This window comes from Microcaecilia unicolor, chromosome 2 (genome assembly GCF_901765095.1).
Source record: "Microcaecilia unicolor chromosome 2, aMicUni1.1, whole genome shotgun sequence".
Classification (NCBI taxonomy): domain Eukaryota; kingdom Metazoa; phylum Chordata; class Amphibia; order Gymnophiona; family Siphonopidae; genus Microcaecilia; species Microcaecilia unicolor.
The window spans coordinates 52,221,903-52,248,301 of NC_044032.1; the positions used below are offsets into that span (position 1 = coordinate 52,221,903).

The window sequence follows — 26,399 nt, forward strand, 5'->3', positions numbered from 1 at the left end:
GTCCCAGCAGCTGCGTCATTTCAAAGTCCTGCCAGTCTCTAGCCTTCCCTCCCTTCGTGAGTTCATTCTCTCAGAGTCCCGCCCTCAAGGAAATGACATCAGAAGGCGGGACTCTGTGGGAACGAACTCATGAAGGGAGGGAAGGCTAGAGACGGGCAGGGCATTGAAATGACGCGGCCGCTGGGACGGAGGTAAATAAAAGATTTAAACCCCCAACAGTGGTGCGGTATGGCGGTGCAGCACCGCAGCGGCGCCCTTGAAGGCAGGCGCCCCCCTGCTGTGCTTACCTCGCTTACTGGGTTTGACCGGCCCTGCTTGAGAGGCCTTTGTGCCTAGTTTGTCTGTATCTTAATACTACCCTGCCAGTAAGCGTGTCTGTGACTCATGTGTGCCAATATAGTCTTACACCTTTGGAGGGGGGGAGGGGGAGACGTTATCACATCTGTGCAGGGCCGGTCTTAGGCAGAGGCGATCAAGGCGCCCGCATAGGGCCCCGCGCCTAAGGGGGCCCCGCGCCTAAGGGGGCCCCGCTCTGCCTCCGCTCGCCTCGGATGACCATCCTCATCATTCATGATGATCCCGCGGCTCGGCCACTCCACTTCTGGGGAGGGGAGGTTTCATGATAGCATTGTGCTTATTATTTCAATCAGTTTTTTTGTACAAGTTTAGCTTCATTTGTCTTTATTTGAAATTTCATAAATAAAAAAAAAATTCTAAAAATGGAATAATCTTATCAATGGGGTGGTGCTAGGGTAGGGGCGGAGCTAGGGCGGGGCCCCACCAAATTGGTCTGCACAGGGCCCCGCACTTGCTAAGACCGCCCTGCATCTGTGGCTATAGTCGGCAGATCCCCCCACTTGGCAGAAAATCACCACAAACTGCTGAAGATGAAAAGTAGCTAGGGAAAGGGCAGGCTGCGGGCCTCCAGTAGACAAGAGTTCCACAACATTTGCCTCTGGTTATTTCTTTCTTTTAGCTTGCATCATACGACATCCCGCCGGAGCAGACTAGCAGGCATCAGGAGGGCACGCTAGAGTCACCCCCCTGTGCTTCCTATAGTTTGAACAGATCGGGGAACCCGCGCAAGCACAGGAGGAAGGGAAAGCTGCGGCGAAAACCCTCGTAGCCCCCTGCAGGAGGCAGCCCTCTGATTGACAGCTCCCCTCCGACGTCATCGGTGGGCGGTGCCGGGGCGGAGGCTGGGGGGGGGGGGGGTTCGCTCTGTTTCTGTGTGTTGTCAATGGCATTTGCAGCGTTGCCGGATGAGAAGTGATCCCGGCTCACAGCTCTCGACGAGCGTCCCGATCCCTTTCGCAAAGCTGCAGAGGAGCGAGAAAAGCCCGGGATCGTCCTCTTTGCTTCAGCAGACAAAAGAGTGTGGGAGGTGATCTTGTCTTGCGGGATGTTTGCAAGAATTATGCTCCTGGTAAGTGGCTGCATTTTTTTTTAAGCGATGCTCTTCCAGGTGCTGATGTGGTCACTGTGCTGTTGCTGGGCAGGTATATTGTATACTATGGGCTGGATGTGGGCTGGACTGATCTTGAGGCTGAGAGCACTGATGATCTATATAAGCACTGTTGTTGTACATCGCCTTAGGAAGGGACTGTGTGGGTATAACTGGATTTTTAAATTTCGCGAGTACTACTATTATTATCTTTAGTTACACTGACAGATTAAACGTCGATTGTGGGACAGGACTTTATGCATAAGAACCCGCAGGGATTTAAAAAAAAAAAAAATGCCTGCTAGAGTCTCCCTAAATAAATTACCTGCCTTCCGGTAGAAGAATGTGTGTCTGCAGCACAGCAGCTCTGTTTATTCTGTAAAGTAATTTAATCACCCGCTGCTCTCTGTGTTCAGTGAAATATGGTACGCTTGTCAGAGCGGAGACTAGGCTTTGTTGGAAAGCTGACATTTTCAAATTCCCTCAAGGACGGGGGAGTCGAAGGGTGAGAGTTTTCAGGAGACTTTAGGTTTCCTATCAGACACCTAACCCCCCCTCCCCCCCCCTCCCCCTGTCAAATTAAGGACCGTTAAAAAATTTTTTCCTGCTTATTAACATGCACTTGAGGTGGAAAATACAGCTGAAATATGTTATCTGGGTTTTGGTAAAGTTTTTAATGCGGTACCCCACATAGGGCTCATGTTAAGACCACTGCAGGTGAGTTTACTTGAGCACTCCTTTGTGAGTGGTTGAAGAACCGGCTGAAATGGAGACATTAAAGGAGGCCATGATGAAAGTCACATATCCAGATTGGAACTGTGTGACACAGGTGATTCCACAGGGATGTCTGTGCATGGCACACTGCTCTTTAATTTTATTGAGATTGACCTGTGGAAGAAATAAGTAGCAATACTGTGGTTATTTTTAGTTGACACCAAACATGTGTAGGATATGTAAGCTGCTCCTTAACATCTTCTTTTCCCAGTTTAGGAAATCCCCCTTCATTAGCAATGTGGTCCGTACTTTTCATTTGTTGAACTTTTTCTGATATTTGATTGAATACGTTTGAATCCTCTTTTGGGAGATGGATTTCCAAAACTGCAGCCGTTCTCCAGATGCTACCTGAAAGGATAAGTTCTTTCTCCATGGACAGTGATCATCTAGCCATACAGCTGAAGTGACTCCCCGGTGACATCACCGACCCTGCCCTACACACTAGGACAGTGGTTCCCAAACCTGTCCTGGGGGCTCCCCAGCCAGTCAGGTTTTCAGAATATCCACAATGAATATTCATAAGAGAGATTTGCACTGGGACTTATGATTACTCAGAGGGATAGAACCAGACAAATGGATAGATGGGGTATGTTTATGCTTATTGGACAGTGGAAAACTGTGGAGAATGATAATGTGCTGAGAGCTTAAAACTGGAGAGGCAAACCATATATTGAATGAGGGGCCCTGGCTAACATTAACCAAAAAAATGTGGCTGTTATTTCATAATAAAGTGGAAATGAATTACTTATTTTTATTTATGTTATATTAAGCTGAAGATGTAACAGTTCTTATCCTTATAAATTGGATAACAGGCTAATATTCCTCTATAGTTATTTATGTAAAGGAGGAAAAAAGACCTCAAATGCCCCGAATGTGGCAGCAAGTTAATAATCTTTGTGCCTACATTCATCAGACACCAGTTTTCTCATCGGTCTCAAAAACCTTCTTCCTCCAAATTTTTAATTATTTTAACTTTTGTGATGTGCATGTGAATAATATTTTGTGATTCTTATTATCAATTATCAGCATTATATAGCCACTGAGCGCCATGTTGGAAGTCGGGCATCAGAATTCAAATAGCAAATAGTCAATTTATGCATCGTTACCATTGAACTCATCATAGGTGGTCGGTGGCCCAACTGTTTGGGGAGGCTAAAGGGGGCGGGGTTATGGGGTGGAGCCATGGGTGGAGCTTATATACATAATTGTCTGATAACACAGAAAAAATAAATAAAATAAAATAATCACAATTAATACCTTTTATTAAATTTAGATATTAGATATGTATCATATGTTTGTGCAGCGCTGCGTACGCCTTGTAGCGCTATAGAAATGCTAAATAGTAGTAGTAGTAGCAGTATATGTCAAAGAATAAAGTGGTTGCTCAAAGCATATCCTAACCACAATCGCTCAACTGCAAAACACTATGCACAACTTTGTGCAAAAACACACTCAGAACCTTACTGTACCATAAATAATACACTGGGCAGAACCTAATACACCAATATACCACCCATACGGAAAATGCAGACCGTCAACAATATGAAACAAGGGATCATATCATCACAATTCTCATGTAGAGCCACAAAACACCCTAATTCATGTTTAATGTGGGATAAAATGCCATAAATAAGTAAATAAATATAAACTTTTAATGTTGAGCACCTGATTCTCAAAGTGGACATATTCCAAACACTATAATGAAAATAAAATGATCTTTTCTACCTTTGTTGTCTGGTGAGTTTTTCTGATCATGCTGGCCCAGTATGATTCTGCTGCTATCTGTCCTCAGTGCAGGTCAGGAAGTCTCCCTGGCAACCCAGGACACCTCCAGCCAACCCCCCTCCCCCGCTCTCCCAGCAGTAAGGTAAACAAACCATAAACCAATTTCTACAACTGGACAAGGCTAGAGGGCTTTCACTGCAGCTTCTGCTGTGAGGATGGAAGTAAATCAACAATTTAAACCCCTTAGAGCACAGCAGGGGAGGCTTAGCCTGTCCAAGCCTCTTATACCGGGCGGCGCCTATGAAACTCATCACCAGAGCAGAAGTAGATGAATGTTGGATACAACACTTTAAAGATATCACGAACAAAGTATGTAGTTTATAGATTGTGGTTAGACTAATTGTGGCAGGTTTTGATTTTTTTTAATATACTATACTATATTATATAGTATATAGTATAATATAATATACTATACTAAAGTGGTATACTATACCATCCATTGGCAGTGCTAGAGATTCACTATTAAGATTTAGATACATCAGTATCCTTTATATTCGATTGAGAGGCTTAGAAAGTGGAACCACCAAATTCAATATGGCAAAATTTTTGAATAACAGGGATCTCATTAATGTTCCATTTGGACTTTTCTAGTGGGGCCGATAAATTGATTCACTAATGATGACTGAATAATTGAAAATAACTGATGGGATAGAGAAAAAAGCGACTCGGGTTGTTCCATACCACGGACAAAAAAAAAACAGACAGGAGGGCTGAGTGTGTGACATATATAATGCCTATCAGTGACGAGAAAGCAGGGACATGTGCAGAGAGCTCTGTTTGAGTTTTATATGTTTTGATAGGGCAGGGTCAGTGATGTCACTGAGGAGTCACTTCAGCTGTATGGCTAGATGATCACTGTCCATGGAGAAAGAATTTATCCTTTCAGGTAGCATCTGGAGAATGGCTGCAGTTTTGGAAATCCATCCCTCAAAGAGGATTCAAACATATTCAATCAAATATCAGATAAAGTTCAACAAATAAAAAGTAAGGACCACATTGCTAATGAAGGGGTGTGTGTGTGTGTGTGTGTCAAAGGATTTCCTAAACTGGGAAAAAAGATGTTAAGGAGCAGCTTACATACCCTACACAAACATATTTAGGAGTGTAAGAGTGAATATTCAGAGGATCTTGGTACCTCCAAGGTAAGGGGGAGTCAGAGAAAGGAAAGAGAAAGGAAACAGGCTTCACCACCTTCAGAAGAAGGGACTGTTACTGAAAGAGTGGTGAAACTATGGATTGTATCACGTTTCCCAACTTCTGAAGGAAGAAGGAATGGGTCTGATGATGTTGTTAAACTTTTGGGAAATGTATTTACTCAGAGACTGAGGTGGGTGCCCATATTTAGGGCAGGGAAGGAATTTTTTGGTTCTGAACATTTGGCACAGGGTTTGTTGTTTTGGGATTGGGGCAAGGGATGGGGTTGCCTTCATCTATATTTGACAGGAGTGCTTTTCGTAAACAGGTGTAATCCTTCTGTTTTGTCAATGGTTGGAATGTGATCATCTACACAGCGAGGTCAGGTGGTGGGATGTTAACCCCTTGCCTTCCCATACTATGTTGGTTCTAAGAACCATACAGTAGCTCATATCCTAGATTTCTAAGCATCTTTTTGATCAGCAAGAGCTACACAGAAGATATGAGCCCTCTGAGTTTGTAGAGGCACCATCACATCTGATATATCTATTACTGTAGTGATGGGTCTTTCAAATTCACTCATCAAGATAGTCCCCATCTTTGAGTAGATCCTTCTAACCTGAGAAACTGTGGAACTATATACATATTTTTCTTCTCTTGTGACCATTGAACCATGGATTGGTGTAGTTCTAGTTGTCATTTTGCAAATTTTGTAATGACATGTTTTACTAAAACCGTTGGGATGAAGGAAACCGTGGCCTTCCTAGATGTGTTAGTACTAGAATACAATTAAGCAGAAAACACACTTTTTCTTAAATATATTCTTCATCATTGCACATTAGTGCGTTTGAGAGAAATGGAGGGACAGGTTTTGGTTTAGTTGGAACCCTAAGCAAATCAGGAGGAGGTTTGAGGAAAATGGGAAGGTGTTTGGGGTAATTAGTATTAAATGGGTAGAGGCTGACGAATCTCAGCCATTTGTGTCTCGGTTTGATTCTCTCTGTTTTCCAGTCACAGACCTTATAGACCTGTTTGCAGATGAGGAAATTCACAGTTTTTCACTTGTAGTCAGAGATTTACAACATATGGGAAAAGCAGGAAGAGTTCAAGCCTACAGATATTTCCATAAATGCAAAGCAACCCGTGTCAGTTTGGTTGCCTCTTCAAAGAAAAAAAAAATCTGGATTGAAACGATCTAGTATTTATTTATTCATTTATTCACATTTATCTGTCATTTCTGTGCAAACACCCAAAGCAACTCATAGCAGTGAAATGCCTTGCAACATTTATTTATTTACATCACTTATATTGCATGTCTTGTATTATTTAATGAATAATAATACACTCAAGCTTTGTAAAAATAATTGAAAATCTTAACACACGCTCCCACTCCCTAAGGGGGGGTTCCACGATACATTTACACAGGGAGTGGGAGCCTGTGTTAGGATTTTCAATTGTATTATTTAATGCCAGGTGATCCAGGTATAGCTGACGACTTGGCTTTCTCATCATATTCTATTTGCATGAGTTTGCAGTGGCTTTATTAGTTCAGCATTTGGTTATTCAAAGCAGTATTTTCCAGTTCAAGAATTGTTCTAATTTTCATTTGGTCTGTGGAACAAGGTGGAGTAGCGCTGTGTCTTAGTATTACTGTTTAGGTTTTGGCCTGAACGTTTACTACTACTACTCGTGTCTTCCTGCATTTTCAGTGCAAACTCATCTCTACTCTGCTAAGGCACCGTAGAGGCAATTGTAGACGTAGGAGCCTCCATTTATATGCCTCGATGCTATGCAGCGAGAGCCGATTTTATGACGACATCTAGGTACCTGAATTCTGTTATAGAATATTAGTGTAAACGGATTTGCTCATCTGAGTTACATCAGCCATAAACCTGGTATAACTGCATTCACGTAAATGTAGCAGGGTCGTGCGTAACTTTGAATTCTGCAAGTTATACGTGTAAGTGGGAGCCTCACCATTGTTCCCTCTAAGCTGAGCGGGTGTCCTCCAACTGCATTGCTGCCAGCGGGGGATGGTGCTTCAATATTGTGTTTTCAGTTTCTAGGGACCAGTGGCGTAGCCACAGGTGGGCCTGGGTGGGCCAGGGCCCACCCTCTTAGGGCTCAGGCCCACCCAACAGTAGCATACATTTAGCGATAGCTGGTGCTACTTTCCACGATACTAGCACCTGCACATGCTCAGTTTTCAGTGCATGCCTGCTACAGACTGCCAAGGTGGAAAGAAGCGCTTTCCCACTTGTTGAGATATTTTTTTGGTGGTGGTGGTGGGGGAGAACACTTGGTGCCCACCCACTTCTTGCCTAGGCCCACCCAAAATCTGTTGTCTGGCTACGCTCCTGCTAGGGACAGGCAGGTTCCCTGGAGTCTGTAGAACTTGCCTGCCCCTCTCTATTGAAAATGTGATAGTGAAACAGCACCCCCACTGGCAGGACTGTAGATGGAGGACTCCCGCTGTGCTTAGAGGGAACAGTGAGCCCCGCCCCTCTATATGCCTCCGTGCACTTCCATGGTATCCAGTTGTAGAACAGCACGTGGAGGGGCATTTTCGATATGACGTCCAAGTCCGACTTTGGACGTTTTGTAAAAAATGTCCAAAATCTGAATAGGAAAGAAGGTCATTTTCAAAAAAGAAAAGCGTCCATCTTTTTTTTTCAATTTAGAACAAGGTTTTGTGATTGGGACGTTTTGATTTTTGGTCCATTTTCGAAAAACAAACATCTAAGTGCAAAACGCACAAAATCAAGCCGTTGGGGTGTAGGAGGAGCCAGCATTGTTAGTAGACTGGTCTCCCAGACACCCCAGGAAAGCAATAGGGCACCCTAGGGGGCACTGCAGTGGGCTTCATAAAATGCTGCCAGGTACACATCTCACCATTGCTTCCTCATCTTGTCTGCTGATCCCCCCCAAACCCACCCAAAACCCACTACCCCCAACTGTACACCACTATCATAGCCCTTACAGGTGAAGGGGGCACCTATATATGGGTGCAGTGGGTTTCTGGTGAGTTTCGGAGGGCTCACAGTTTGCTCCACAAGGGTAACAAGTAGGGGGAGGTGTGGGCCTGGGTCCACCTGTCTGCAGTGCACTGCACCCACTACTCCAGGGACCTGCATGATGCTCTAATGGACCTGAGTATAACATCTGAGGCTGGCAAGTAATGTTTTTAATCACATTTTTGGGGGGTGGGAGGGGGTTAGTGACCACTGGGGGAGTAAGGGGAGGTCACCCCTGATTCTCTTCAATGGTCATCTGGTCATTTAGGGTACCTTTTTGTGCCTTATGCGTTATAAAAACAGGTCTAGCTCAAAACGTCTTAATTTTAGTCTTGGACGGTTTGGTTTTGTTCCATTATGGCTGAAAAACGTCTAAGTGTGAGGAATACCCAGATCCAGCCTTTAACACACCCCTTGCACACCCCCTTGTGATTTGAATGCACTTCTGACGGACTTTATACAAAAACGTCTAAAAATTATTTATTTATTTATTACATTTGTATCCCACATTTTCCCACATAGCAGTAGGCTCAATGTGGCTTACAGAGTACCAACTCCGGGAATATATACAGAGTGGAAAATAGAGTAGCAGCAGGTGCAAGGAAGCTGATAAAGTTCCGAAAAAGAGAATACAATTCTGGGACGAATATATGGTAGCATATAGAGAGAAGTAATCCCAATGAGGCTGATAAGTCTCCGGTTTCGAAAATACCAATTTGGACGTTTTTGTGAGAAAACCATCCAAATGCAGATTTATGCCACTTTTTGGAGGTTTTTTTTCTCTTTTGTTCACCCTGCTGTCATTTTTGTGGGTAACTGTACACGTTAAAGAATTGACAGCATTATATATACTTATCTGCTCAGGTGGCTTGTAAACGTAGACACCTTGCTATAAAATGGCATTTTATGAGTTTTCATGTGCAGCATCCTGCTTTCCCCCCTATTTTATATTTCTGCTCTCTCCCTTTGAGCTCAGCCCAGCTATCTCTGCAGTGTGGAGTGGAGGAGTGGCCTAGTGGTTAGAGCACCAGTCTTGCAATCCAGAGGTGGCCGGTTCAAATCCCGCTGCTGCTCCTTGTGATCTTGGGCAAGTCACTTAACCCTCCGTTGCCTCAGATACAAACTTAGATTGTGAGCCCTCCTGGGACAGAGAAATATCCAGAGTACCTGAATGTAACTCACCTTGAGCTACTACTGAAAAAGGTGTGAGCAAAATCTAAATAAATAAGATGGTCCATGACTGGGGGCCACAAACCATGGCGCCTTTCAGAACCCAGCTAACGTGGATCCTAAATCTGGCCACTAGGTGCCATTAGTTAACAGAAGAAGTAAATAACTTGCTAGTCACACACACACACACACAGTGACACCGGCAGCAAATCCTGGATGTAGCAGGGCATGTTTATCCATTCCTACCCTAGCTGAGATAATATTCCAGCACCTTTCTGACCTTGCATGCAACTTAAAAAAAATTAGATCCCTTATTTTCTATCTCCCGTTATTCTGTCCTATCTATCCTTTTACTAAAGGGTTGCCGCGTGGCAACCCAGAATTACTGCCGGTCCAACACAGGTGCTGGTGGTAGTTCCACCCTCCAGCGGATGCTGATTCCGGTGCTAGCAGAAATATTGAAAAAATATTTCTACAGAGGGTTACCTGGCAGTAAGTGCTCTCCCTCCCCCCGAAATGGCCACACAGCAAGTGTGAACTTACTGCAAGGCTATTTCAATTTTGGTTATTTTCACCCGCTGCGGTAAAAGGGTCACAGCTTAGTACAAGGGCCCCTATATGTTCAATCTTTGTTATGCTGTCTATTAAAATGTTTTATTGTGTATTGTGTTGACATTGTAAGTAGTATACTATGCCATACCTTGTAGTTATTTGAATATTTTTACTGCTGTAGTTTTGTATTGTGTATGTTTTGACTTACTATTGCTGTACACCGCCTAGAGTGAATTTCTTCAAAAAGGCAGTAAATAAATCCCAATAAACAAAATAAATAAATAAATTGCTGAGCTATGGTTGAAACTTTCTCCACCACCACCAGATGAGTTGTGAATACTGCCTCTGTCGCATTCCCAACTGTGGCTGGTGTGAGGAACACAAGCTGAGCCAGGAAATCAAACTGAGATCTTTTATATTGAAAAATAGGGACATAATACTCCCACCACAAAACATAAATCAATCCAAAAAAATAGGAGACAATAGATACGGCAACCCTTTAAATTTTTGTCATTTTCAAATTGTAAAGCTAACTTTAATAAATATTTAAATTTTCAAGTTTTTAAATGTTCTATTTAAAAAAAACCAAACAACTTAGGGGCACTTTTACCAAACAGGGGTAAAAATTGGCCTTAGCGTGCCCTTACGCAGGTCATTCCCGCATGCTAGAGGCATTTTTACCACTGGGTAGGGGGAGGGGTAAAATGGCTAATTTTCCAATTTTTCCTATTATAGGCCACTCACTAATTCTCCCAATAGCATGTGAACCCTTACGCCTCCCCTGCAGTAAGCCATTTTTGAAGCTTTTTAAAAAATTTATTTATACAAATTTTTAGACACATATCCCCGGATTCTATATAGTACGCTTAGATTTAGGTGACAAAATCGGTGCGGATTCTATAACACTGCATGTAACTTAATTGGCTTAAGAAGCTAATGAGCACTGACATCAGCACTTAACAAGCAATCATGAGCTCTAATTGGCACTGATTAGAATTTAAGTGCACAGCTCGCTAAGCGTATTCTATAACGATGTGCGCCATAGTTCTAACATGCAGGGGCAAAAGGGGCGTGGTTATGGGTGGGAAAATGGGCATTTCGTGAATGTTCTGAAATTTAGGCGCCTAGTTACAGAATATGGCCCACTGCGCCTAAATCTACGTGCCGGGATTTACAAGCATTCAATGGGGGGGAGGGGGAAGTGCGTAATCCTCATTAATCCTTCCTTTTAATCCATATTTTATTCTCAACATATTTTGATCAGGATTTTCCCCCTATTGAATGCTTGGCTCATAAAATTGTTTAGCCAAAGTGGATGTGGGTACATGTATCTGACAGATCCTATCATAGCTCTTTTGATCCTGCTGACTGCTCAACTATAAGGCTGAGAATATTAGAGAAACTGAGCATATTTATGATTGATGGAATTGTTGGCTCCCTTCATTATCTGAAAATTGATAGTGCATTGTTAATTATTGTGGAATGTATTTTTATGGGCATTTCTAGTGTTTAGCACGTGCCTATTTTTAGCACACACTAAAAACGCTATCGCTCCTTAGTAAATATTTAATAAAGTCAGCTTTATGAAAATTTTAAAGTTACAAAAATTTCAAAGAGGTTGCCATATCTATAGTTTTCTCCTATTTTCCGTAGTACTTGCCATTGATTCTATTGGGACAGCCAACCATGGGTTTTAAAAAGCCATCCGATCCCACTAGTCGATGCGGATGCCATTTGCAAAGTTGTCTGCTTCACATCGGAGATCAAAACACGTTTAACTTACCTTCATTCATTATGGAACATGCTTCTGTTTAGAATGCTTTAAAATATTTATGATGGGGTTTCTCTGTGCTGATGATGATCAGCTGTTTTTTCCCTGTGTGTTGTGATGAGAATGCAGCTATGGCACACGTGAGGGAGGGCCTGCAAAGAGTGGATGAATGGTTGGGTCACTTGAGAATCTTTGGTACGCAAAAGACTGAGGGGCCCTTTTACTAAGCTACAGTGGCCTGTGCTAGTTTGGATGTGTGAAATTAGCGCTTGCTGGGCCATTTGTTATTGTGGCAGATAAAAAGGCCTTTCTTTAATGGGGTAGTACTACTACTACTTATCATTTCTATAGTGCTACTAGACGTACGCAGCGCTGTACACTTGAACATGAAGAGACAGGCCCTGCGCGACAGGCTTACAATCTAATTGGGACAGACAAACAAGAGATAAGGGAATATTATTTATTTATTTGTTACATTTGTATCCCACATTTCCCCACCTATTTGCAGGCTCAATGTGGCGTACATAGTACCGTAAAGGCGTTCGCCAATTCCAGTATGAACAAATACAGTAATGTTGTGATAGAATAAGGTTCGTGTGTACAGACACATTAGGGAATCGTAGAGAGGAAGAGAATCGTAGAGAGGAAGAGTTATTATATGTCCATAACGAGCTTAGTAAATGGCTGTGTACTAATATTAAAAGTAGTGCACGGCAATTTACTGCCTGAGTTATTAACGCCACCTATCTACTTTGTAGCAAGGGCTTATGCACTTCTTAGTAATCAGATAGCATGTGTTAATGTGGCTGTGTGGCCGATTACCGCCGGGAATGCCCCCCCCCCCCCCCCCCGTGGTAGAAAATAGAAAATTATTTTCTGCGTGGGAAACCACACGCTATCTTTGAAACTACTGCATGGTGCCTGCGCTACCCTAGAAGTGCGTTACCGTGGCTTAGTTAAAAGGGCCCCTGAGTTCTTTTTGGTGGAGGGTGGCGTGCAGGGCAGTGAAGTGAAACATTGATTTGGGATGGGGGAGATTTTTCTGTTTGAGGGAAGTAAGAGATTTGGGTTGGTTTGTGGGAGAGGCTCAAATGGCCCAGGTAGTTAGGGCAATGTTTGTTATGCTGCAGTCTTTGCATCAGTTGCAACTTTTATTGCAGGTGGAATATTTGTGATTGGTAGTCCAATTTTAGATTATTGTAATGGATTGCATATAAGTTTCTCCAAGGACAAGCAGGCCAGATAATTCTCAGATGTGGGTGGCGTCAGGTGCGGAACGCTTTTACAGTGTACTATTTCTTTAAGAGCACGTGACAGTGTCCGAACTGCGCGTACGCAAGTGCCTTTCTGTCCTCTGTGAGAGTGCGGGATCATCAGTCTCTCTTCATCTGCAGTGAGGAGAGAATGCGCTGCTCGTGGCTGCTCACAGTGTCTGGTGCGTGACTTCTTTATGAGTTGTTTGATTTGGCCATGGCCATTTTTCCTTCCATGTTATTGAATGTTCCCAGTGACTTCAATTGTTGTGCTTGGTGCAATTGGACAATCTTTGGAATTGACACCCATTCCTGGTGTCTCCTGTGTTTGGGCAAGCATTGTGTGCATCGGTCCCAATAGCTACTAGACCCATGTCTGACACTGGGGCTGGGTGTGCATTGAACAGGTCTCCACCTGCCTTGACGCCATTCGCTGTGCAGGGCCCCGGGACCAGTCAGCATTGGACCCAACAATGTGTGAGGATTCAACGTCGTCCTCATCGGCGCCAAGGGATGTTGATGTTCAGCATTGGGAGAGGCCAAGAAGCACAAGCATCGATCCCCCTCGACGCATGGTGCCGGGAGCATCAGGGTACCGATGGATCTGGTACCCGAGATGGTCAACACTGGGAGGAGTGCTCCCCCTCTATAGAGGAGGTGCAGGTTTGGGGGTGTCCATGCAACTGGGACCAGGTACCTGAGTCGACACTGGCAGTTCAGTAGGCTGTCTTTGAACCAACACCCCAGCCTTTCCTGATGTTGGCCCTCGATGAGAGCATTGGGGTCATGCTCAAGAAGCAGTTGGCATCAGGGGTGCTTGTGCCAGCCATGTCTCTACCTTGTGCCTTGCAGGGCTCTCAGCCTGCGGTGAGGTCACTGACACCACACATGGGGGTACCTTCTCGACATCGATAGAGGAAGCTTCCTGGGGTTAAGGGTGGAGCCCACATCTGGACGCCGCTCTGTGTGAGAACCAAGTTCCTCCTACTCGAGACAGGCTCGGTATCAGTCCTTCCATGAGGAAATCTTTGCTGACACCGACATGGAGCACTCATAGGCGTCTGATGAAGATCCTAGGTACTTCTTGGAGGAGGAATCCTATGGTATCCCATTTCACCCCTCCGCACCAGAGGAGAGACGAAAGTTTTCACCTCAGAACCTCTCCTTCCCAGCTTTTGTCAAAGAAATGGCGGCTGCCATTCCAATTCATTTGGAGACGGAGGACAAGTTCAGGGCTGAAATGTTTGAGGACCTGGACTACGACTCTCCTCCTAGAGGGGCTGTGACTGTCCTGCTTCACAAGATCTTGTGTGATGTTCAGGTAAAGAATTGGGAGTCCCTTCTGTTGATCTCTGTCTTCCCCATGAAAATTGATACCATGTATTGGATTCAGAGTTCCCCTAGGTTTGATAAGCTGCAGTTGCCTCATCATTCCATGGTGGTGGAATCTGCGCTTAAAAAAGTCAGAAAGTTCCAGAGACTGCTTCAGTGCCGCCAGGCAGGGAAGCTCAAACTCTGGACTCCTTTGGGCGGAAGATGTATCAGGCCTCAATGCTCATCTCCCGTATAGAATCATACTAGCTCTACATGAGCTTCTACTTGCAGAACTTGGTGCGCAGTATGACTGATTTGGTGGATTCTCTCCCACCAGAGCAGGCTGAATCTCTTCGCCATTTGGCCAAGCAGCAGAAGGTGTGTCGTAAGTTTCTGGCCAGGGGTGCTTATGATATTTTTTATATGGCATTCAGGATTTCTGCCCAGAGTATAGTGATACACAGACTCTCATGGCTGCATGTCTCTGACTTGGACCCGGCAAGCCAGCAGAGGTTGGTGGATGCCACTTGCCAGGAAGATAACCTTTTGGAGAAAAGGTGGAAGAAGTCATGGACCTCATCAAAAAACAAACTGATATCATTGATACTCTCTCCTGCTGGATGCCTGACGTCAGTACCGGGCAGAATGGTAGAGACTATTATAAAGAACAAAATTACAGAGCATATTCAAAAGCATGGATTAATGAGACAAAGCCAACATGGATTTAGTGAAGGGAAATCTTGCCTCACCAATCTATTACATTTCTTTGAAGGGATGAACAAACATGTGGATAAAGGTGAGCCGGTTGATATTGTGTACCTGGATTTTCAGAAGGCGTTTGACAAAGTACCTCATGAAAAACTCCAGAGGAAATTTGAGAGTCATGGGATAGAAAGTAGTGTCCTATTGTGGATTAAAAACTGGTTAAGAGATAGAAAACAGAGATTAGGGTTAAATGGTCAGTATTCTCAGTGGAGAAGGCTAGATAGTGGGGTTCCCCAGGTGTCTGTGCTGGGACTGCTGCTTTTTAACATATTTATAAATGAACTAGAGATGGGAGTAAGGTAATTAAATTTGCTGACTACACAAAGTTATTCAAAGTTGTTAAATGGCAAGAGGATTGTGAAAAATTACAAGAGAACCTAACGAGTCTGGGAGACTGGGTATCTAAATGGCAGATGACGTTTAATTTGAGCAAGTGCAAAGTGATGCATGTGGGAAAGAGGAACCCAAATTATAGTTACATAATGCAAGGTTCCACATTAGGAGTCACTGACCAAGAAAGGGATCTCAGCGTCATTGTTGATGATACATTGAAACCCTTTACTCAGTGTGCTGCGGCGGCTAAGAAAGCAAATAGAATGTTAGGTATTATTAGGAAAGGAATGGAAAACAAAAATGAGGACATTATAATGCCTTTATATTGGTCCATGACCGTACCTTGAATATTGTGTTCAATTCTGGTCACCACATCTCAAAAAAGATGTGGAGGTGCATAAGTGAACAGCCCCAGCCAAATAGATGGCCGGCCATCTTCGAGGCCGGCTCTGCAAGGGGGCAGAGCCAACCGTATTTTCAAAATATGGTTGGGGCCGGCTAAATCGATCGCCGGGTGTAGAGGAGATGGCCGGCTTCGTTTTTCAGCCCTAATGGAAACCAGGCCTGGCCATCTCAAACCCAGCGAAATCCAAGGCATTTGGTCATGGGAGGAGCCAGCATTTGTAGTGCACTGGCCCCCCTCACATGCCAGGACACCAACTGGGCACCCTAGGGGGCACTTCTAGAAATTAAAAAAGAATAGCTCCCAGGTGCATAGCTCCCTTACCTTGGGTACTGAGCCCCCCAAATCCCCGCCAAATCCCACTCCCCACAACTCTACACCATTACCATAGCCCTAAGGGGTGAAGGGGGCACCTACATGTGGGTACAGTGGGTTTTGGGTTTTTTTGGAGGGCTCAACATTACCCACCACAAGTGGAACAGGTGGGGGGGGGGGGGGATGGGCCTGGGTCCACCTGCCTGAAGTGCACTGCACCCACTAAATACTGCTCCAGGGTCAGTGAGCTTCAGGTCTTAGTAGTAGATCCACCTTGGAGTTCCATCTGAACCGGTCTATTGTTCTTCCCAAAGCTCACACCCATCCTGGCAAAAATGTACTGCACACCTTGGACTGCAAGCAAGCATTGGCCTTTTACCTGGAGTGGACAAGACCCTACAGACACTCCACCCAGCTTTTTGTTTGTTTTGATTCCAATAGGTTGATGTTTGCCATTGGGAAACGCACAGTCTCCAATTGGTTGGCAGATTGCATTTCTTTAACTTATGCCCAGGCTGGGCTTGCTCATGAGGGTCATGTCAAGGCTCATAATGTCAGAGCCATGATGGCGCCGATAGCCTATTTGAGATCAACCTCTATAGAATAGATTTGCAAACCTGCAATGTGGCCTTCAGTCCACACATTCACATCTCACTGTTGCCTTGAGCAAGATACCCGATGTGATAGTCAGTTTGGACAGACAGTTCTGCAGAGTTTGTTTGGGGTCTAGAATCCAACTCCACCCTCCTAGGCCCGTTTTGTTCTATTCCAGGCGGAAGGCACTCATGCATTTGCTTTGGGGACGTTGTTATGTGCTCTTAAAGAAACAGTATACTGTAAAATCATTCTGCCCCGGGAGATGTGGATGATGTCACCTACATGTGAGAATTTATGGCCTGCTGTCCTCGGAGAATACAGGTAAGTATCTTCACTTTATCAGGGCGTTTTCTTCACCACTTGTAGGTAGCACAGAATGTGGGAGCCCAGTTGATTTTTAAATCTCATTGGTGTTCTGCACAACCCTTGCTGGGTAATCTACTACTACTACTATTTAGCATTTCTATAGCGCTACAAGGCGTACGCAGCGCTGCACAAACATAGAAGAAAGACAGTCCCTGCTCAAAGAGCTTACAATCTAATAGACAAAAAAATAAAGTAAGCAAATCAAATCAATTAATGTGAACGGGAAGGAAGAGTGGAGGGTAGGTGGAGGCGAGTGGTTACAAGTGGTTACAAGTCAAAAGCAATGTTAAAGAGGTGGGCTTTCAGTCTAGATTTAAAGGTGGCCAAGGATGGGGCAAGACGTAGGGGCTCAGGAAGTTTATTCCAGGCGTAGGGTGCAGCGAGACAGAAGGTGCGAAGTCTGGAGTTGGCAGTAGTGGAGAAGGGAACAGATAAGAAGGATTTATCCATGGAGCGGAGTGCACGGGAAGGGGTGTAGGGAAGGACGAGTGTGGAGAGATACTGGGGAGCAGCAGAGTGAGTACATTTGCTACTTATTTTGGCTCAGATAAAATTTAAGTTGTTGGACTTGGCTTTACGGGGTGATGGTCCAGCACATCTGTCTAAGAGATTGGTTCTCTGTATTCCAGGGTGCTGTTTGCATTCTCTCCAGGGTGCACTTTTGCAGGTGTCTTCTCTGAGGTGTATGCATTTGGTACAGTGGAGAACATGGGTGTTCTAAGTAGCAGTTCCTGAACCGTGGAATAAGTTGCTTGAGTTGCCTAAGGAACTGGATTATGAGTTATTTTGCAGAAGGTTGAAAACCTAGCTGTTCTTAGGGGCAGGGAGGATAATAATCTCAGGAGGGGACAGGGAGGATAATAATCTCAGAAGGACCTTGCTTTTGCCTCTGAGTATGTGCGTGTTTGGGAGGGGGGAGAGGTTTTAATGGGAGATGAATGTTGATTTTATCTTTGATTTTTTAATGTTGTAACCCACTTTGATAGCCTCTTTGAGGCTTGTAGGAACTATGGGGTCCTTTTACTAACCTTAGCTTGCCCTTATGTGAGGTTTTTCCCCTGCGCAAAGGCCATTTTTACTGCAGCTGGAAAATGGCTGATTTTTAAAATGTTTTCCTATTATTGGCCATGTGCTAACGTTGCCATTAGCACGCAGCTATTAAAAGAATTACTTGCTTGAGCACTTACTGACATCTGTTTTGTAGGTGGCAAGGGCTCACGTAGGAACCTTGCGCTAACCAGTTAGCATGTGGTAATTAGCTGCACTAAATTAGCAGTACAGAAATGCCCACTCTCCACCCCCAGACACGACCCCTCCAACAAAATTATACATTTTTTTTTAGCACGCAGTGATTTGGAACTTACTGTAGGATGCCTGAGTGCATCCTTTGGGAAGCCATTTTAAACTGCAGTAAACGCGTGCTAATGCTTACTGCAGCTTAGTAAAAGGGCCCCTATGTAAGAATTTTAAATAAATGATTAAAATATTTAGATTTCTATGCATGAGGAGTGGGAAGATAAGAATCACACAACATTTGCATCACAGTAAGCTGATTTGACCTTTTTGATTTTGTAGGAAGAATCACTTGATGTTTGTAGTCTTTGAATATTTTCATGGAGGAGGAAAGCAGTTGCATGAAAATTTTGATCCACTTCTGCTTTGATGAATACCTTTCTTTAGATGTGTGGGGTGAAAATATTCTGGTATTTTCACCAGGAAAAAATGCTCGATGAAAAGCTCCGGGGAGGTTTGCACCAGTAGTTGGATGTTATAACCAGTAGTTATAAGGCCAATGAATATTTAAGGATACCAGATTTTTGGGCTACTAGATTTAATTTGTAAATATAATACTTTTATATGGTGTTTGTGTTTTATGGTTGTTTTCACGCTTTGTATGTAACTATGTAATCTGCTTAGAATTTTTAAGATAATGCGGAATAGAAGTACATTTTATTATTATGATTATTATTGTTACTAAGATGTCATCCACATTGCCTTGTGACGGAACGCTAGTAAAACCTCTCTTAGCCTTATAAAACTGGTTACTTTTCTTTTGGTACAGGCACAAAATTAGAAACGGTGCGTCTCAAAGAGGGCCATGTTTGAGGAACAGAAGCCCGGGTGTCAGGCACTGACAGATGGGGCTTGTACCCCGATCCTGTTTGCCATCCCTAGCATGAGGTGAATTAGGGTGACTGTCCTGGGCCTCATACTCCAATATGGCGTTGGTATGCTTTCTGGACCCCTGGAATAATTTTCCCCTTAGCCCCTCCAGCAGAGTCATCTTCCCACTTGCAGGAGGAGAGCAGTACTTTTTAACCTCTGTCTGTCTCCTCCTCTGCCACTTTCTGTTAGAAATCTGAATGTGCAGTACGCTTAGGGCCCCGTTTACTAAGCCGCGCTAGAGGCACGTTAGTTCTTTTAGCGTGCATTAACTGTGTTGGCCAGGGCCGTAGCCAGACTTCGGCAGGAGGGGGGTCCAGAGCCCGAGGTGAGGGGGCACATTTTAGCCCCCCCTGCCAATGACCCTCTCGACCCCCCTCCCGCCGCCAACCCGCTGTCGCCTGCCTTTGCTGGCGGGGGACCCCAACCCCCGCCAGCCGAGGTTCTCTTCTTCCCGGAAAAATGCTTCCTTCTTTTTCTGACGTCCTGCACGTACAACGTGCAGGACGTCAGACTCACAGAACGAAGCCTTTTGCGAGAAGAAGAGGACCTCGGCTGGCGGGGGTTGGGGTCCCCCGCCAGCAAAGGCAGACGACGGCGGGAGGGGGGGGGTCGAGAGGGTTGTCGACAGGGTGGTCCAGGTGCCCACAATATTCTTATGGGCGCCTACACAGTTAGCGTGCACTAATTTTGTGCATGCGCTAAAAACGCTAGCGCACCTTAGTAAACAGAGCCCTCAGTTTAAAGGGACCCGTTGATTCCACATGTCCAAGCTTCAGATTGAACACAGCAGATGCTACTTGGTTTTGTCACCTTCCTCTTTAGTAACTTTTCTTTCCTTAAAACATCTTGTACTATTTTTTGGGATGGGGGAGAACCACAAGCTTGAAACATTCTATCAAGGGAATGGAAATGCAAACAGATAATTGTTGCAAACTTTAAAGAGTTTAACTAAAGCTGACTCCTTTCAGATAGTGGTGAGACAGTCAGCAGTCTGTTCCCGTGGCCTTGCATTGCTGTTTTTATTGTGTTTTTTTATGTTTATATTAACTTGTATTGTGTCTGATTGAGGTGGGGTGGGCAAGGTCTTACACTGCCGTTCTCTTTTATTGTACCAGCTTCGTACTAATTGATGCAGTGTGTAATCAGATCTGCACGTTACATCACTTCGCACTGCTTATTTCTGTACAAGTGTGTTGATATGTGGAAGCAGAGAACAGACATTTTGGGCTAAAGAAACAGATTTGTTAGTGGCCTTTTAGAGTGCCACTCCCTGCATTACGCTGTGCACAATAAACGACTGATACCGGCCCAAATACACCAACAAATCCCAGGGTATTTTACTGCAGTGCGAATATTGCTTTCTTTATTTGGATTTTTGCTCACACCTTTTTCAGTAGTAGTTCACGGTGAGTTCCATTTTGGTACAGTAGGTATATTTCTGTCCCAGGAGGGCTTACACTCTAATTCTGTACCTGAGATAAAGGAGAGTTAAGTGACTTGCCCAAGATCACAAGGGGCAGTAGTGGGATTTGAACCCTGGATGTCAAGGCTTTTGCTCTAACTCCTCCTCCATTCCATTTAGAAGGATTCACATCGCACATGTAGGTCCCAGTGGTAGTGTGATGGTTTGTTTTGCTATTTGGCAAGCTGTGTGCATTCCAACAAGGCTCTTTTACCTAAAATGTCAAGGGAACAAGTTCAGTAGGGGTACAGAGCACTGACGCCAGGGACGTGTCTTGTCTTGTCTTGCTGTCCCATGCCCAGCTGTGGGATTCAAGGCAATAATTTGCCAGCTTTTGACTGGAACAGTTGTGCCATTACAGCCTGTACCATGCCTCTGCCTTATACATATATGGTAAAATGTCTGGATTGCAAACCGACTGTAAGAGACTACAAGTGCTCGTAACCCTGTTTGGAAACAAGTAAATGTAGTTCATATAGACAAAGCAGCCTCGGGGCAGTGGAGTCCTTGAACTATTTCCTCACTTGTATTTCAGAAAAATCAAAGGGAAACAGCTGTTTTAAGCAGTGAGGACTGTAAAACAAAAAAAATGTGTTATGCCTTTAATGTTGGAGGTTCATATACTACTGACCCAGTGGCGTTCCTAGGGACAGCGCAATGCCCCCCCCCCCGGGTGCACGCCGGGGGGGGGGGGGGTGCCGCGCGCCTGCCGGCTCTTCGTTTTCATGCTCCCTCTGTCCCGGAACAGGAAGTAACCTGTTCCGGGGCAAAGGGAGCATGAAAACGAAGACCCGACAGGCGCGCGGCACCCCCCCCGCGGTGTGCACCCGGGGCGGACTGCCCCCACCGCCCCCCCCCACCCCCTTGGTACGCCACTGTACTGACCTTACCCTCATCTACTGCTCTCTTTGTATACAATTCTTTCTTTTTTTTCAACAATATATTTCAGGTTTTTGTTGTTACAAAATGAAGAATAACCTAGTAATATAGGGGTTCTTTTACTAAGGTGTGGTAAAAATAGGCCTTAGCACTCCCTCAGACTGGTCTTTTCTGCACGGTAAGACCATTTTTATCGTGACCATAAAAAGACTGATTTTCTATTTTTTGCATTAATGGCCCCACACCACACTAATGTTGCTTTTGGCACTTAACCTTACCATTACTTCTCTATTCAATACCACTACCAATCTGTCTGTATTATGCATTTGCATACCTTAATTGTCTTTAGCTGTTTAGATCTATTAGTCTGTCCCTATGAACTATTGTGTAATCAGATGTACTGTGCTGTCCTATTTTGATTGTCTCTGTTATGTCCTTTAGATTGTAAGCTCTTTTGAGCAGGGACTGTCTTCATGTTTGACTGTACAGCGCTGCGTAAGTCTGGTAGCGCTTTAGAAATGTTGAGTAGTAGTAGTAGTAGTGTATGGTCATTTTTTTTAAACTGCTGCCTGAGCACTTACTGCCACCTAGTTTGTAGGCAGTGAGGGCTCACGTGTTATCCGTGTGTTAACCAGTTAGCGCATCTACTGGCTAGCACAGGAACGCTCAATCTCCACCCGAAATGCCCCCCTCAAAAAAGACAAAATTTATAGCATGTGGTTAGGATGCGCAGATTGCAAAGTTACCGCAGGATGCCTTCGCGCATCCTGTGGTAACCCGCTTTTCCAAGCCCTCAGCCCACTTTAGAACTTAGTAAAAGGACCCCAGAGTAAGTGACAGCAGTCAGAGATCTAACGGCCCCTTTTACAAAGGTGCGTTAGCATTTTTAGTACACGCTAAATGCTGAGATGCCCATTATATCTGTGTCTTAGCAGTTAGCACACACTAATTTTTGGCATGTTATTGTCTTTTGGCATTGTAAGTGATAGGTTGAATGCTCATTTGTTCAGATATCAATTGACTCTTGACACAGACCTTCAAGCCAAAACACGATCTGTGCTGAGTCATTTGCATAAAAAATCTTCTGCCATCCATCATCCACTTTGCTGCTTTTTGTGTGTGTTTCATTGTATTGTGGAGTGTGCTGTCCTTGTTTTTCTGCTGGGTGCCACGGAGTGCCAGAAACACTAGCTTGCTGCCTGTCAATTAGCAGCAGGCAGAGTGGGGAGAAGGGTGGCCTGCTGTCTGAGGAAACCACGGCTACTGCCTCTGTTTGTCTGCTGCTCATAGGTGAAGGTTTGGGCGGGGAGAGCTGGAGCCCTTCAGTGATTGGAGAGTAGGTGGCAGACAGGCAGGCAGGAGCTACAGTGCCCTCTCCTGGGCTGGGCAGACTTGGAGCATGTGCAGTGCTACTGATCCCCGGGCTGCCTCCTTCCTCTAGTGGCATATACTTCCTGTGTCAAACCACAAGCTCATAAGTAGTATAGCCCATAGGTACCAACACTGAAAAATGAATGGGGGTGCGAAACACAATACAAATTACCCCCCCTCCTGGACACAGTGCAGGAGCTCGCTCAATATTGGGGGATGGTCAGCATCCACAGAGCTTTTAACACCCTCATCCTCCCCGTCCCATCTGCCCGCAACCTCGGAGTCATCTTCGACTCCTCCCTCTCCTTCTCTGCGCATATCCAACAGACTGCCAAGACCTGTCGCTTCTTCCTCTTCAACATCAGCAAAATTCGCCCTTTCCTCTCTGAGCACACCACCAGAACTCTCGTCCACGCTCTCATGACCTCTCGCCTTGATTACTGCAACTTACTCCTCACCGGCCTCCCACTCAGTCATCTATCCCCCCTTCAATCAGTTCAGAATGCTTCGGCACGTCTTATATTCCGCCAAAACCGATATACTCATATCACCCCTCTCCTCAAATCACTTCATTGGCTTCTGATCAGATATCGCATACAATTCAAGCTCCTCCTCCTTACCTACAAATGCACTCAGTCTGCGGCTCCTCACTACCTCTCCACCCTCATCTCCCCCTATGTTCCCGCCCGTAACCTCTGCTCACAGGACAAAGCCCTTCTCTCAGTACCCTTCTCCACCACTACCAACTCCAGGCTCCGCTCATTCTGCCTTGCCTCACCCTATGCCTGGAACAATCTTCCTTTACCCATACGCCATGCCCCCTCCCTACCCATCTTCAAATCTCTGCTTAAAACTCACCTCTTCAATGCTGCCTTCGGCGCCTAACCGCTCGAGATATATAGAATGCCCCAATCTATCCACCCTATCAGACTAACTGTTCACTTGTCCTCTAGATTGTTCACTTGTCTTTAGATTGTTCTCTTGTCTTTTAGATTGTAAGCTCTTTGAGCAGGGACTGTCCTTCTATGTTTAAATTGTACAGCGCTGCGTAACCCTAGTAGCGCTTTAGAAATGCTAGTTAGTTAGTAGTTAGTTATTTTACCACCCAAGAGAATTGGCCGCCAAGCCACAGCCTGATGCTCCCTATTGTGACTTCCAGGGTATGTCCCTCCCCACCAGTTCAGGCACCCTCCAATCCAAAGTCCCCCACATCAAAAGATCTCTCCTGATCTGGGACCCCCCACTCAAGGCCTCCCCCCAATCCTGGCCTCCCACCCCCAAAAGATCCTCATCTCACTCTCATGCCAGTAGCTAGGAAACCTGGTGGGGTCAAGGGGTTACCTGACCCCAAGTTGCTCCTTCCTTTATGGTGCTATCCATCAAAATGATACCCTGAATGGTAGTTTCTTACAACTACTGTTAGGGGTCATAGTTCATTCAGCTACCATTTGGGGTGTCATTGTGCTGGATGGCATAGTTGCACCTTCCTTGGGAACCCCTAGAACACCAAGGATCCTAGGTACTAGCATGGGAGTGGGGGGATCCATTGAAGGTGGAGGACTTGATCGGGGAGGCCATATTGGAGAATCCTAAGCAGGGTGGGCTTTGGATCGGGGTTTAAGCAGGGTGGTGCCCAAATTTAGGGGGGGGGGATTGTGAGGTGGGAGGCTTTGGATTCAGGGGGGTGGCTAGATTGGGGGGGGGGATCTTGAGCAGGGGGCAGAATTTGGAATCAGGGGGACAGGCATAAGGCTTGATGCTCCTGGGCCACCCCTGGAATTCAGTAACCTGTGGTACCGAGATACTACTGGTTGTTGAATCCTCTTACCGTACCTTTATAACCTCTCCCCTCAGTCTGCTAACCAAGTAACTGACTAGATAAAGTAGGACAGTAAAAAGGCTGTCTTGATTTCAACTGGTACTTCTCTGGATACTGCTCTGAACATCCCCAATTTGCATCTAACTGCCAGCAGCCACGTTATACCTTCATATCGAACACGGGCTGGTATCCAGATACTGATAGGTATGGAATATTCAGGTATAAAAAAACATGCAGTGGCTGGTATTTAAATCAAATGCTTACCACAATGGATGAATATGGGGAGTAGGGGTGAGAGAGGAAAAATGAAGAAAGAGAGATTAGAGAAACTGGAAACCTAAATAAAGGAAGAAAAAGAATGTAAGATGAAGAAATACAAAGGTCTGAAAATATTTAATTGAGGTGCTACAGCTGCACTTGAACAGGTGCTAGTGGTGAGGTTTGATCTGGAAGTAAGTAAGTGTGTGTGTGAGAGAGAGAGAGATGGTTGCAATGTAGCTGCACTTGAATGCACAGAAATAAAGGTTAATAAAAAAAAATTAGATGGTACCTTATTATTGAATTAATACATTAATACTAGTTTGCAGGCGCTCAGCACCCCTGTCCTCAGATCAGAAAAGAAGGAGAAAAACATGGCAATGATAGAAAATATAAGTGAGTTATTTTTTTTCTGTTAAAGCCATCTTTTGCTCATTCTGTTTTGACTTGAAAAAAGGGGTCTGTTATCTTCCCAAAGCTAGTCCAAAAATGTATTCTTAGTCCAATAAAAATGTATTGCTGAAGTGAAGGGGTTGTGCCATTGTTTTCTCCTCCTCCTACTAATCATATCTATAGTGCTACTAGATGTACACAGCATATATTTTTTGTTACATTTGTACCCCGCGCTTTCCCACTCATGGCAGGCTCAATGCGGCTTACATGGGGCAATGGAGGGTTAAGTGACTTGCCCAGAATCACAAGGAGCTGCCTGTGCCTGAAGTGAGAATCGAACTCAGTTCCTCAGAACCAAAGTCCACCACCCTAACCACTAGGCCACTCCTCCACTAGCAACATTCCATGTAGAAGTCGGCCCTTGCAGATCACCAATGTGGCCGCGCAGGCTTCTGCTTCTGTGAGTCTTGACGGCCACTCCTCCACTAGCACCACTAGCAACATTCCATGTAGAAGTCGGCCCTTAGCCGCGCAGGCTTCTGCTTCTGTGAGTCTAACGTCCTGCACATACGTGCAGGACATCAGACTCACAGAAATAGAAGCCTGCGCAGCCTTCTACATGGAATGTTGCAAGTGGAATAGCAACATTCCATGTAGAATCTCCAATAGTAGCAACATTCCATGTAGAATCTCCAATAGTATCTATTTTATTTTTGTTACATTTGTACCCCGCGCTTTCCCACTCATGGCAGGCTCAATGCGGCTTACATGGGGCAATGGAGGGTTAAGTGACTTGCCCAGAGTCACAAGGAGAGCTGTCTGTGCCTGAAGTGGGAATCGAACTCAGTTCCTCAGGACCAAAGTCCACCACCCTAACCACTAGGCCACTCCTCCTACTATTGGAGATTCTACATGGAATGTTGCCATTCCACTAGCAACATTCCATGTAGAAGTCGGCCCTTGCAGATCACCAATTTGACCGCACAGGCTTCTGCTTCTGTGAGTCTGACGTCCTGCACATACGTGCAGGACATCAGACTCACAGAAACAGAAGCCTGCGC

General features: G+C 45.0%; 1 protein-coding gene across 1 annotated transcript in view; it reads left to right on the forward strand.

Moving 5' to 3' along the window:
• The first annotated feature begins 1,021 nt into the window (after positions 1-1,021).
• Positions 1,022-26,399, forward strand: part of MAPK4 (mitogen-activated protein kinase 4) — a 246,339-nt gene continuing 220,961 nt past the window's right edge. Inside the window, exon 1 of the mRNA XM_030192943.1 lies at positions 1,022-1,426. The gene's annotated coding sequence lies outside the window, so the exon portion shown is untranslated. The remainder of the gene's footprint in view (positions 1,427-26,399) is intronic.